The 11,722-nt window shown below is 33.1% G+C and overlaps 1 long non-coding RNA gene across 1 annotated transcript in view; it reads left to right on the top strand.

Moving 5' to 3' along the window:
• Positions 1-237: 237 nt before the first annotated feature.
• The window catches only part of LOC123572338 (uncharacterized), a 56,947-nt gene continuing 45,462 nt past the window's right edge, over positions 238-11,722 (top strand). The window contains exon 1 of the long non-coding RNA XR_006696837.3: positions 238-346. This is a non-coding gene — a long non-coding RNA (uncharacterized lncRNA). The remainder of the gene's footprint in view (positions 347-11,722) is intronic.

The raw sequence follows: 11,722 nt of genomic DNA, 5'->3' as shown, positions 1-11,722 counted from the left end.
TATGAAAATTGATATGCTGATATATTTTTATGTATTTACTCTAGCTCAAATAATTGAACGGTTAATTTAACTATTGTGAATAACACTCCAAAAAATGTTTCACTTTGTTGGCTAATTTAACAGCAATTAAGTGAACTGTTAAACACTTTTTCAAAATTACAGAACTTGTCTTATAATGCATTTGAAAGTCTCTAATTTCCAATGTATCAAAGAGTGAAGTTTACTCTTTCCATTTTAGATTTCACAAATCTGAGTTACCTGGGAAGATCTAAAGGGAAGTAATTCCAAACAGGATTTCCATTCCACATGGAAATGTGACAAGAAGAATTAAAAGGAGCAAAATGAGGTAATGAAGGGGGAGGTGAAGAAGGGCCAGAAGGAAGTGGGAGAGATGGAGGAGCTTGTTTAAGGTTTAACGATAAGAATAGTAAATAATCCTTTTCCAAAATCAAGCTATAATATATCTAGAGTAGAGCATTCCCCAGATTTTCTAGTCAAATAAACACTGCCTAAAAAGGAACTGAGTCTGATCTGGCATTAGTTTCTAGTAAATTTATACTATAATCACTGCATTCTTTTCTTAGATTCATAAAGTGTCTGTTTATTAATCCATTTAAGAACTTGACCAGAGTTTGTCATGCTCACACGTCAATTCTATGACTTGGAGTTTTTCTGCTCTTTGATATTTGCAAGATTTCAACTTTGACACCAGGTTACTAATGGTTTCCAAAAGATAATTCCCAGTGGTAAACAATCATAAAAGCTATTTTTATATAAGTTTTTCACTGTACTGTAATATGAAGATTATTCTCTTTAACGAAAATGACATTAGCCAATAGCAGAACTCCCATCCACAGAATTGTTCAAGCAAACACTAGCTGATTCCATGTGATGGAGTTAAGTACTGCCACTTTCTTTCCTTTTGCCACTTACGGATTTTACATTCTTTTCAAGGTAGTGTACATCCCCCACACAAATGTGATATATTCATTTATTCAACAAATGGTTGTTAAGGAAATTTTTTGTTTGATTACTATGAGCTAAATGCTGAATTGAACACTGAGAAGACAAAAATAAAACAAAATCTGAGCCTGTAGAGCTGGCACTCTTCTTACCATCACCAAACTCATTTGAATTAAGTAAAAGACCCGTTGTCCTAGTGCATTGTATGTTGCTGTAAGTGAATACCTGAAACTGGGTAATTTGTAAAGGACAGAAATTTAGTTCTCACAGCTCTAGAGGCTGGGCAGTTCAAGATCAAGATACCAGCAGTTCAGTGTCTGGTGAGGGCTGCTCTCTGTATCCATGATGGCCTTTGAATGCTACATTCTCTGGAGGGGCATTGTGTTCTCCCATAGCAGTACGTGGAGGGGCAAAAAGCCCTTTTATAATGGCATTACTCCATCATGAGGGAAGACCCTTGTGACTTAAACACCTCCCGAAAGGCCCCACCTGCCAACACTGTTGCATTGGAGATTACGTTTTCAACATACGAATTTAGGGGGACACATTGAGACCATAACACCCATTAAACACAAATGTTTCCTAAAAGTGTATTTTTAAGTTAAATTAATCAGAATGAAAGTATGGTGACAAAGGATCAGATATTCTACAACAGTGTTTCTCAGAGCCTTTTAACATGCTGATATGCATTGTGAATATGTCAGAGCAGAAGAGAATATATAATGCTTGCCAAATTTACACGGCCTTAAAATTCCCCTTTCCTCCTTGAGACCTATTAAAAGAGTAGGATTTTGCAGAAAGAATTGGCTGGGAAACGATGGGAATAAGGAGAAATGTGTGTTTAGCACTGCGCTATCTCTTATTCTGTCATCATCGCAGAGGCGCTCAAAGGTAATTCCAAGGTAAATAATGAATAAGTGAATGAGTGAACAATATAGACCATATGCAAGAAGAAACCAACTTTACATAAAGATCTTATAGAAGACATAGAAATATGTACATAAACATCTTATAGAAGAAATAGGAATATGTTTTTTATACTTATATGAGTAGTTTAGAATGTACCCTATACATATGTACAGTGATTCTCAGACTCAGGAGTGCCTGTATACAAATTGGATGGAGAAATTTTGCATCTGTATGACCTAATGTTTCCATTGCTCAGATCTCTTTTTCTTTTATAAAATTTTGAACTCTTCAAACAAAGCTCAATGCCATTCCTCAAAGCAGTGATTCTCAAACTTTAATCTACAAATCATCTATATCAAAACTCTTTGGATGCTCATTAAAAATTGTGAATTTCTTAACCCTACAAAAACGGTATCCCAAAATATGCATTTTTTAAAAAGGATGGTTTTAGTGATTCATATGCACAATAGAACTGGGGAAGCATGGAATTAGAATCCAATCTCTCCTACTCTTTTTCTCTTATTTTAAGAAACATCCTCCTATAGCTCATCACTTCATGTCTCCAGGGTAATCGCATAGAGTGTCACTATAGGTAACAGGAACCCACAGGTGAATCAGAACACTATTGTGTCAAAAATGGCAACCTCATTAAAATTCAAACCTTTTAATGGGGTACAATCATAAGAAAAAACAAAGATGGCTAGTTTGGGATTAATTTCTATCTCATTACTGCAAATTGGGAAAGCTCAGAAGTCAGAGGAAAGCAGATAATGAGCCTGAAGATAATGAGATAAAATATTTCTAGGCACCTTTAATACATATTTATTTCTTAAAAAGTTGAAATCAGGATATGGAGTAGAGGGTTCTGGGAAAATGGCCACCTGAGCTCACATCCCCAGCCCCATCCTCCTCAGCTCCTTGTTAAAGAGGTTTAACAAATAAATTAATCTTGCTGGTAAATACTCCAGAGAAAAGCACAGTTAGGTATTTCATTTTGGTAATGCCTGGGAGGCAATCAATAGACCAACGGACTTTGGGTTAAGGCCGCTGAGAGCTTTGGTGGCAGACACTGATGGAATCTGTTGTGGAGGGGGAAAATGGTTTTTGCACTTTGCTTTTCTCTGGGAGGAGCCTATTTAGCTAATAAGCAAAATCTTGAAGAAGGTGTACTCATAAACTGACTTATTTGTGACCCATTGGTCAAGAAGAGTCATATCTCTTCTGCTTAGTACTGAAGATGACTAAACCAAGAGGAGTTTTTCACTATTGCCCAGTAGAATATTCTGTTTTTCCTACCTGACCAACCTACAGAAAGCTCTCCAGAAAGCTCTCACAGCCTGAAAGTTTCCAAAACCTATCTGTGCTATGCTGAGATTAATTATACCTACGGGCAGGCAAAGAAAAATCACGAATCATTGATGTAAACACCATAAACACATTAACTAGAAGAAAAAATATTCCATTAAATAATGAAGGACTAGTAACTAAAAATATAAAGAACATTTACAAAACAAGAAGAAAAAGTTAAACCCAAAGAAAAAGTTAATACAAAAGGTGGGCAAAGATTACAGAAAAGCAATACAGAAATACTCACGTAAGAAAAATCCATGCACATATCTATAAAGAGACATGTTCAGGAATATGTATTTCAGAATTGCAGAAAAAATTTGAACAGCCTATTTTTAAATTGCTATTTATTCATGTAACTCAATACTGAATTAAAATGAATGAAATACTGACACATGAATCAACATGGATAAATCTCAAAAACCTAATATTATATGAAAAAAGCAAGTATATGGATTATAAATATATGATCATACTATGCACACAAATTTTTTAACCATAAAATATTATATTTTTATTGTGTATACATAACATACATAATATACAGACAGATTAATCCCACATAGGAATAACAAACAAATTGAGGATAACAATTTCTTCTCTCAAAAGGGGAAGAAAATAACTTAGTGTTGCTACCGAGTCTCTAATGTTTTACTTCTAAACAAGCCAAAACAGGAGGAAGAAAATAAAGCAAAATTATATATTCAAAATTTTACTAATTTTTTCTATATTTCTATATGCTTTAAATATTTTATTTGATGTAAGAAGACTACAGTAAGACCTCAGCGTAGCTGAGTATCAAGTCGAGTTTTCAATTTGGAAAAAAATTACCAAATCCAAATTATAATAAATAAAAAAATACATCTAGACACAACTTATAAAATACCTGAACTCTAAAGATAAAGCTGATTTTACAGGCTTTCAGACACAAAGAACTAAAAACAAAGACAGGGGAGTTAGACTAGAAGCCGATTTCTCATCTTATCTTCAACTCTAAGTAGCAAAATATTTACATTTATATTCTATTGCGAGGAAAAAACTTAATTTCAAATCCTACTCTTAGCAAAGATATAACTCTTACATAAAAGCAAAATACAGAGATATGTTAAAACTACAAATTAGCATACATTATTATGTATATACAATATTCATACAAAAAGCATTCTCCCTACAGACACCTGATAATACAATTAAAATTTTTAAATGAGGTTGATTATTATAATGTTTCATAAGTCTTTCCTGCTCCCTAGTCATGATCAATTTCTTTTTCTAAATATTAAAAAACTATATTCTAGCAATCCGCTTTAGAAGTTTTTGTTTACAAGAAATTTCAGATGTATTTGTCTATAGTTTCTTTATTATAGACGTATGTGCTTTGGCATGTCTCCAAGACTTCACATTAAGTTGGTAATTATTGAAGTGATTCTGTTATCACATGTAGTTATACCAGTACACAAAGTTAAACAGTGTCTAGGCCTGAAACAAGAAAGCAGTGAGAGCTGCTAAATGACTTCATAATTACTCCTTGGCGAACTTGAGTCTCAATTTAACTTTAAGCAAGTAAATATCAAATTATATCTTCATACCTTTTTTTTTTTTTTTTTTTTTTTTTTTTTTGAGACAGAGTCTCGCTTTGTTTCCCAGGTTGGAGTGCAGTGATGCAATATCTGCTCACTGCAACCTCCACCTCCCCACCTCCCACGTTCAAGTGAGTCTCCTGCCTCACCCTCTCCAGTAGCTGGGATTACAGGTGCCTGCCACCGCGGCCGGCTAATTTTTGTATTTGCAGCATAGATGGGGTTTCACCATGTTGGCCAGGCTGGTCTCAAACTCCTGACCTTAAGTGATCCGCCTACTTCGGCCTCTCAAAGTGCTGGAATTACAGGTGTGAGCCACCGCGCCTGGCAAATTATATCATTTGAAGACTGTTTTCCATGAAGGAAAAGATGATAGGAAAAAAAAAAAAAAATCAAATGGGTCTGCCTTTTCTGCTGTGTTTAACTTTATCCCTTCATCTCCAAACAGAGATGTTATTCTTTTATTTTTCTTATTACTATAAAGATAGAGGCTTTACAATTCTTATCATAAGGATAACTATTTCTAAAGTTTCAGAATTTTTTTAAAACCTCAGCTCAGTTCCCATCCTTGCTTCCCAGATCTCATTTTTATCAGTAGTACAACTTTTACCTATTCACCCTAAGATTTATACTTCTGTTCATATTTCTTTAATATGCTATAAAATCTAAAGACAAAGGAGGAAAAGGTTGTGTTTTATTTTCTCAATAATCACTGTATTTTTTATAAAAAGTCAAAGGGCCGGGCACAGTGACTCATGCCAGTAATCCCAGCACTTTGGGAGGCTGAGGTGGGCGGATCATGAGGTCAGGAGATGGAGACTATCCTGGCTAATATGGTGAAACCCCGTCTCTACTGAAAATACAAAAAATTAGCCGGGCGTGGTGGCGGGCGCCTGCAGTCGCAGCCACTCGGGAGGTTCAGGCAGGAGAATGGCGTGAACCCGGGAGGCGGAGCTTGCAGTGAGCGAAATCGCGCCGCTGCTCTCCAGCCTGGGCGACAGAGCGAGATTCCGTCTCGAACAAAAACGAAACAAAACAAAAAGTCAAATAAAGCTGTTTTTTAGGTCAAAAAAGAAAAAAAAAAACATTCTGTCATGCAGGAAATAAAGTGCATACTTTCTGTAATTATTCATAACTCTTGAGGAAAATACTAGACATGCTCCTACCAAATGACAAATTAATAAGAACAAAGTTTCAGAGTAAAAGAAAAAAAATTAAATGAAAGAGTGGACGGGCGCGGTGGCTCAAGCCTGTAATCCCAGCACTTTGGGAGGCCGAGACGGGCGGATCACTAGGTCAGGAGATCGAGACCATCCTGGCTAACACGGTGAAACCCCGTCTCTACTAAAAAATACAAAAAATTAGCCGGGCGAGGTGGCGGGCGCCTGTAGTCCCAGCTAATCGGGAGGCTGAGGCAGGAGAATGGCGTAAACCCGGGGGGCGGAGCTTGCAGTGAGCTGAGATCCGGCCACTGCACTCCAGCCCGGGCGACAAAGCCAGACTCCGTCTCAAAAAAAAAAAAAAAAAAAAAGAGTGGCGAGCAATGTGTATATATTTATATGTGTATATAGCAATGTGTAATGTGTATATGTGTATACACACACGTATACACACACATATGTGTATATATACTATATATATTTAAATTTGAGTGTGTGTATATATATATAAACCTGTGTGACTGAGAATTATAACAAAGTATTAAATAACGATTCTCAAAATAAAGACTTTTCATAGTTCAAAAATAAAAATTCCTTAAACCTAGGAATCGTGGTAGTATTAAATAAATGCATCCCAAACATCTTCCTCAGTAGAGATTTTGGTTATGTGAAATGTCTTGTGCAGGCTAGTAATTATTGAATGCTGCTCAGATGGTGGATATATATTTACATATGTGGTTACAATGGGAATGTAACTGGTAATAGAATGTGCAATACAATAGTATTTCTAAGTTAAAACAGGGAGAAAAGGAGGAACAGAAAGAAACTTAAGTCAGCATAGGAAAAACAAGTTGGAAATGAAGGGAATAAAACAAAATTCACTCAATAATCAGCTTAAAATATAATAAAAATATTTTAAGTATTATTTATCACAGTGAATATAAAGAGTTGAATTTATTTAGGCAATGGCAAATACTGTAAGATTGAATAAAGTAAGGAACTCAAGCAGCATTCATTTAGAAGTCTCACATGTAAAATAATGTATCAAAGACCGATTGAAAACAAGAAAATGAACAAATCATACAAGTACAAACAAAAGGAAAATGGAGTACAATATTAACATCAGGTAGAGAGCAATTCAAGGTCAAATACAGGAAAAGAGACTCATCATATCTAATGGTTATTTCATACTTACTATTTAGGTTGAACCATATAAAATCGTCATGTTTAGGTCAAAAGTAGTCAAATATTGGCAACTTCAAGAATGTCAAAATAAAGTTATTAAAATCTTTAAAAATTAAATCAAACACATCACTGAATTATAATTCTAGTAAAGCAAGCATTATTCAACATTGGGGAAGGTTTAACATTATTTGAAAAAGAAAAGATTTTTTAAAACCATAAGATTATATTAATAGATGCCAAAATACATTTGCTAAAATTTATTTACCATTTCTAGCAAAACCTCTAAGAAAAATAAGACTAAGGAAAAAACTAAGATGCAAAAACTATAAAAATTAATATTAAATATTTTTTACACTATGAAACGATAAAGACAATCCAAAGAAAATCAGAAATAATATGAAGATGATTACTACCACTGTATTCATTCACCTTGCTTGTAATAAAATAAGGGCAGGATTTCTTTTTGAATAAGCATAAATATATGAAATTGAGAAAAAAAAAACAGTATTTTTATTTCTCAATTATATGATTAGCTTTGGAAAAAAAATCCAGCAGATTCTTCCGAAAATTTTAGACTTAATAGAAGAGATTAGCACTGTAGGTGAATAACCCAATAACTTTTTAAAATATTCTTATTAGGCAGTTAAAAATGGAAATAGGAAAGAAAACCACAATAACTGTTGACTGTCAACTGGCCAACGAGTCTGTTAAAATAATTTTCATCAAGTAAAGCCAAGTTAATTGTTTACTGCATTAAGGGAGACCACAACCTCCATAGACTCTTAGTAGACTCATCATATAATAGTTTAGAATTGATGGAAAAAGCAAAATAACAGTTTTGAAGCAAATCGTAAACAGTAAAACTCAACTAAGTAAACAACTAATGTTTCTGAAAAGGAGGCTGTTTATCCTAATGAGACCAAGTTGCATAGAATTTGAACAAATGAAATTTCTGGAAATCTCTGAAACAAATAACATAATTATTCTCAATGTTATTATCTTGAGCAAAAATTTCCTGGAATAATAGTGTTCTGTTAGTGCAGATGATCAAATAGTAAAGTCACCTTGATAGACAGTCTTAGTTTTAATCCTATTAATCTATGGCTGTTAGTAGGTGGTCCTGTGTCTGATGCAAAATCTGTTGTTCTGTATCTCATGACCAAAATTATAAAATTCATAAGTGTAAATGTAAGAAGATAGATATAATACATATAAAAACTCATAAAAATATAATATAAAATGGATTTGAATGGGAAACTTAGAATAAATGAAAAATATGTTCTTTTCTAACTATTACATAAATTTCATGCAATTTTCATCAAAATCCTTAGAGAAATTCCAGGGAAAGGAGTTTCAAAAATTGATTCTACATTTGTTATAAGCAAGTATATTTGAAAAATTGCTTTAAAGTTTTGAAAAAAATGAGGTATAATTAACTCTACAATATGGTAGCATGTATTATAAATCTTTATTCAAAACTATATGGAATTAATCCAAGAATAAATAGCTAAATTAGTGAACATACTAGAAATTCTAGAAACAGATTTTAGAGAAATAGACTTATCTGAGAAGTTAATATATTATATATTTGGCATTTTAATGAGTACTAAGAAGATCTTTAATTTTTTGAATAGTTTTATGTAATTGCCATCCACCCCAAAATAAAATATATGGGTCACTTCTTCACAATATAAACAAACATAAATTCTAAATGAAATAAAGTTCTAAATGATGAAAAAAGTTAATTGTAAAATTAAAAAAAAATAGGAAAATATTTGCTTAACATTAAGTTGAACATAAACTTTTGCCAGACAGAAAAACAAAAACTGAAAGACATGAAAATTATAAATTTGACTCTTTTAAAAAATCAAGTAAAAAACACAAGTATCAAAGTCAAAGACAAGAAATAGACTAAAAGAAAATTGTTTTAACAGTATGAAAATAAAAATATTAATATTCATGATAAGATGAGGACAAGACAAACCTCCAAAAAAAAAAAAAAACACAGAATATAAGCAGGTCTTTTGAAAAACAGAAATGGCAAATAGACAATAAACATAAAAGAATGCTTATCATAGCTAGTTGTCAAAGAAATGCAGTGATGTGTCATTTTGCACACATCAAATTTGCATAGGCAGAAAGAAAACGCTTTAATAGGCTACATATGGAAATAAGTATTCACATTCTGTGGGTAAGATTATGTAGTCTTCTAAAATTAAAAAGACACACATTTTGAGCCAGCAAATCTTCTTTTGAGGATTCATCACACAGATATAAATGTACCAGTTTACAAGTAATTTGTTGCTGTATTTATAGTAATAATTAAGCATAATATATTTATATAAAATAAATTAGATATAATTTAATCATCTTTATTTACATCTTATTTTTATTTACTGTGGTTTCCTTACCAGTTTAAAAAATAGGGACATAAACAGAACAGTCATCAAATGGTGAATAGCTATCATGATTTTAACTCTTTCTATAATCATTTAAAGTTTATCATTTTTCAAGATAGAAATTTAAAACAATTATACTAAGTTGAATTTAAAAACAGTTATACAACACTACTACTTCATGTTCAATTTATCCTAGAATTTATCTACAACTACTTTTCACTTGTGAGGTATCATTCTTTTCTTAAATTGTACAATTGCCAAATTATGTAAGTATTATAACAAATTAGTAGACATTAGAAAAAACAGCATAAATATTCCCTTTTCAACCTAAAATTACATATATTCAAAGTGTAGCATTAATTTCTCACCAAATTTTCTCTTTTTCCAAATATTTCTGTGAATCTTCTTAACCAAACTTGAAAAAAAAATTATCTTCAATTCCTCGCTCTATTTGTATGCACTGTTTCTGGGCCCTACTACTTATCAGTTGAACAATGTTTTGTGTTTATCTCTCCCATTTCATTCTAATAGTCATTATTTTTGTCAAATATTTTATCATCTTACATCTAAATAAATGATATAATTTAAAACCAATCTCTTTATAGCTATTCTCTGTCTTGGCATTCCCTCTGCCCATGTTCTTTTTAAAACTACTACTCTACTCTCCTTCCAAGTGCCTATCATCATTCTTAATATGACAAATACCAACAACTCATTTTGCCCAGCTTTTAAGTTCTGTGTCATACATTCCTTCTCCCTTAATAGTCTTGGTCTTTACAATAGTGGCCTGCCACATTCATCCAGAATAGCATCAAGACCAAAGCATGCACAATGACAAACTGTGGTTGCCCCAATCATGCTAGAAATTTAATAACCTCATAAAATAGTAGATTGTGACTTTTATCCAGAGCAGAAACCAGGTGCACTTTCAGAGAAGGGTGGAAAAACATTCTTTTCTATTGTCCCAAGCAACTTAGCTCTGTCTCAAACTTACAATCCCCCTCCTACAAACAAGCCCTGACACCTACTAAATCTATCCTTTGAAGAACTAAGTTTAAGGATCATTCATAGCAACTCCAGTTCTTATTAAAGTACTCTTCCAGGAACATGGAGTGTTTGTTCTCTCCAAAAGAAAGTCTAGAAAAAACAGTTTTCTCCATCTTTTTGTATTTCAATGGTGTTTTTCCTCCTGAGTGTTGTTTCAGCTCCACTTATGCAAAGGTCCCCAGGGTGACTGCCTGTTTGTCCTACTGCTTAAACTGTCTTTACAGTTCTTCACCACTACATACTTCTGCTCTCCCAAACATAGAGGGTTTTCCTCTTTCCTGTCTGCCTACAGAAATAATTAAAGCCTTTTCTAACTAAATCAGAATATATATTTTCCCTTTGGCAAATTATTGTTCTGTTATTGTCTTATCTATGCTAGTTTTGTCTTCTGGCAGGAATTTCAAGTTACCAGTGATCAGGCACCCTATGTTTTCTTTATTTCTTTTATATCTCTCTAATCACATAGCACATACACAGTGACCAGTATGTATATGTTTATCAGTTGAATACTGAAATCCCTAGCAATTGATTTAACAGATCAATGTAAAAACATACTTATAACCAAGAGTAAGTTGAATTGCTAACTGATTATTTTTTGCTATTTTCAATCATCTCTTGCAATATCACAAAAAGTCCTCACCAAAGAGTGTATAAATCAAGAATAAACTGTTCACCATTTACCCAATATATTTGACAGTATCACAGGGTTTTGGAATTTTATTTGTTGGAATTTTCTGCCCCAAAGATTGTACCTGCAAACACCAAAAACCAATCACTGTGTTTCAATTACAATAAAATGATACACCATGGGGAAATGCGGGAGTCACAGAAACACTAAGACAGAAGAGAAACAAGAGAAAGTTTCTGTGGACCAAAATTAAGGCTGTTGAGGCCGAAAAAATTTGATAAAAGCTTAGCCAAATGTGAAGATCAAACCAGGAAGACACACCAACAAAGTCAGGCGTATTCCAAAGTCTGTTGCAAGTTGTTATGTTTTTATAAGAAAGTTTAGGAGAAGGAAGGGGGACTCCTCATACCAAAGTTGTCCTTTTTTATTGGAAGGCACAATACAGAGGTGACAGTCATTGGCTACAGATGACAACATACAGGCTAAAATATTGCACGTGCAAGATAA

The sequence above is a fragment of the Macaca fascicularis genome, chromosome 3, assembly GCF_037993035.2.
Source record: "Macaca fascicularis isolate 582-1 chromosome 3, T2T-MFA8v1.1".
Lineage (NCBI taxonomy): Eukaryota > Metazoa > Chordata > Mammalia > Primates > Cercopithecidae > Macaca > Macaca fascicularis.
This window is presented reverse-complemented; position numbering and strand designations above follow the sequence as displayed.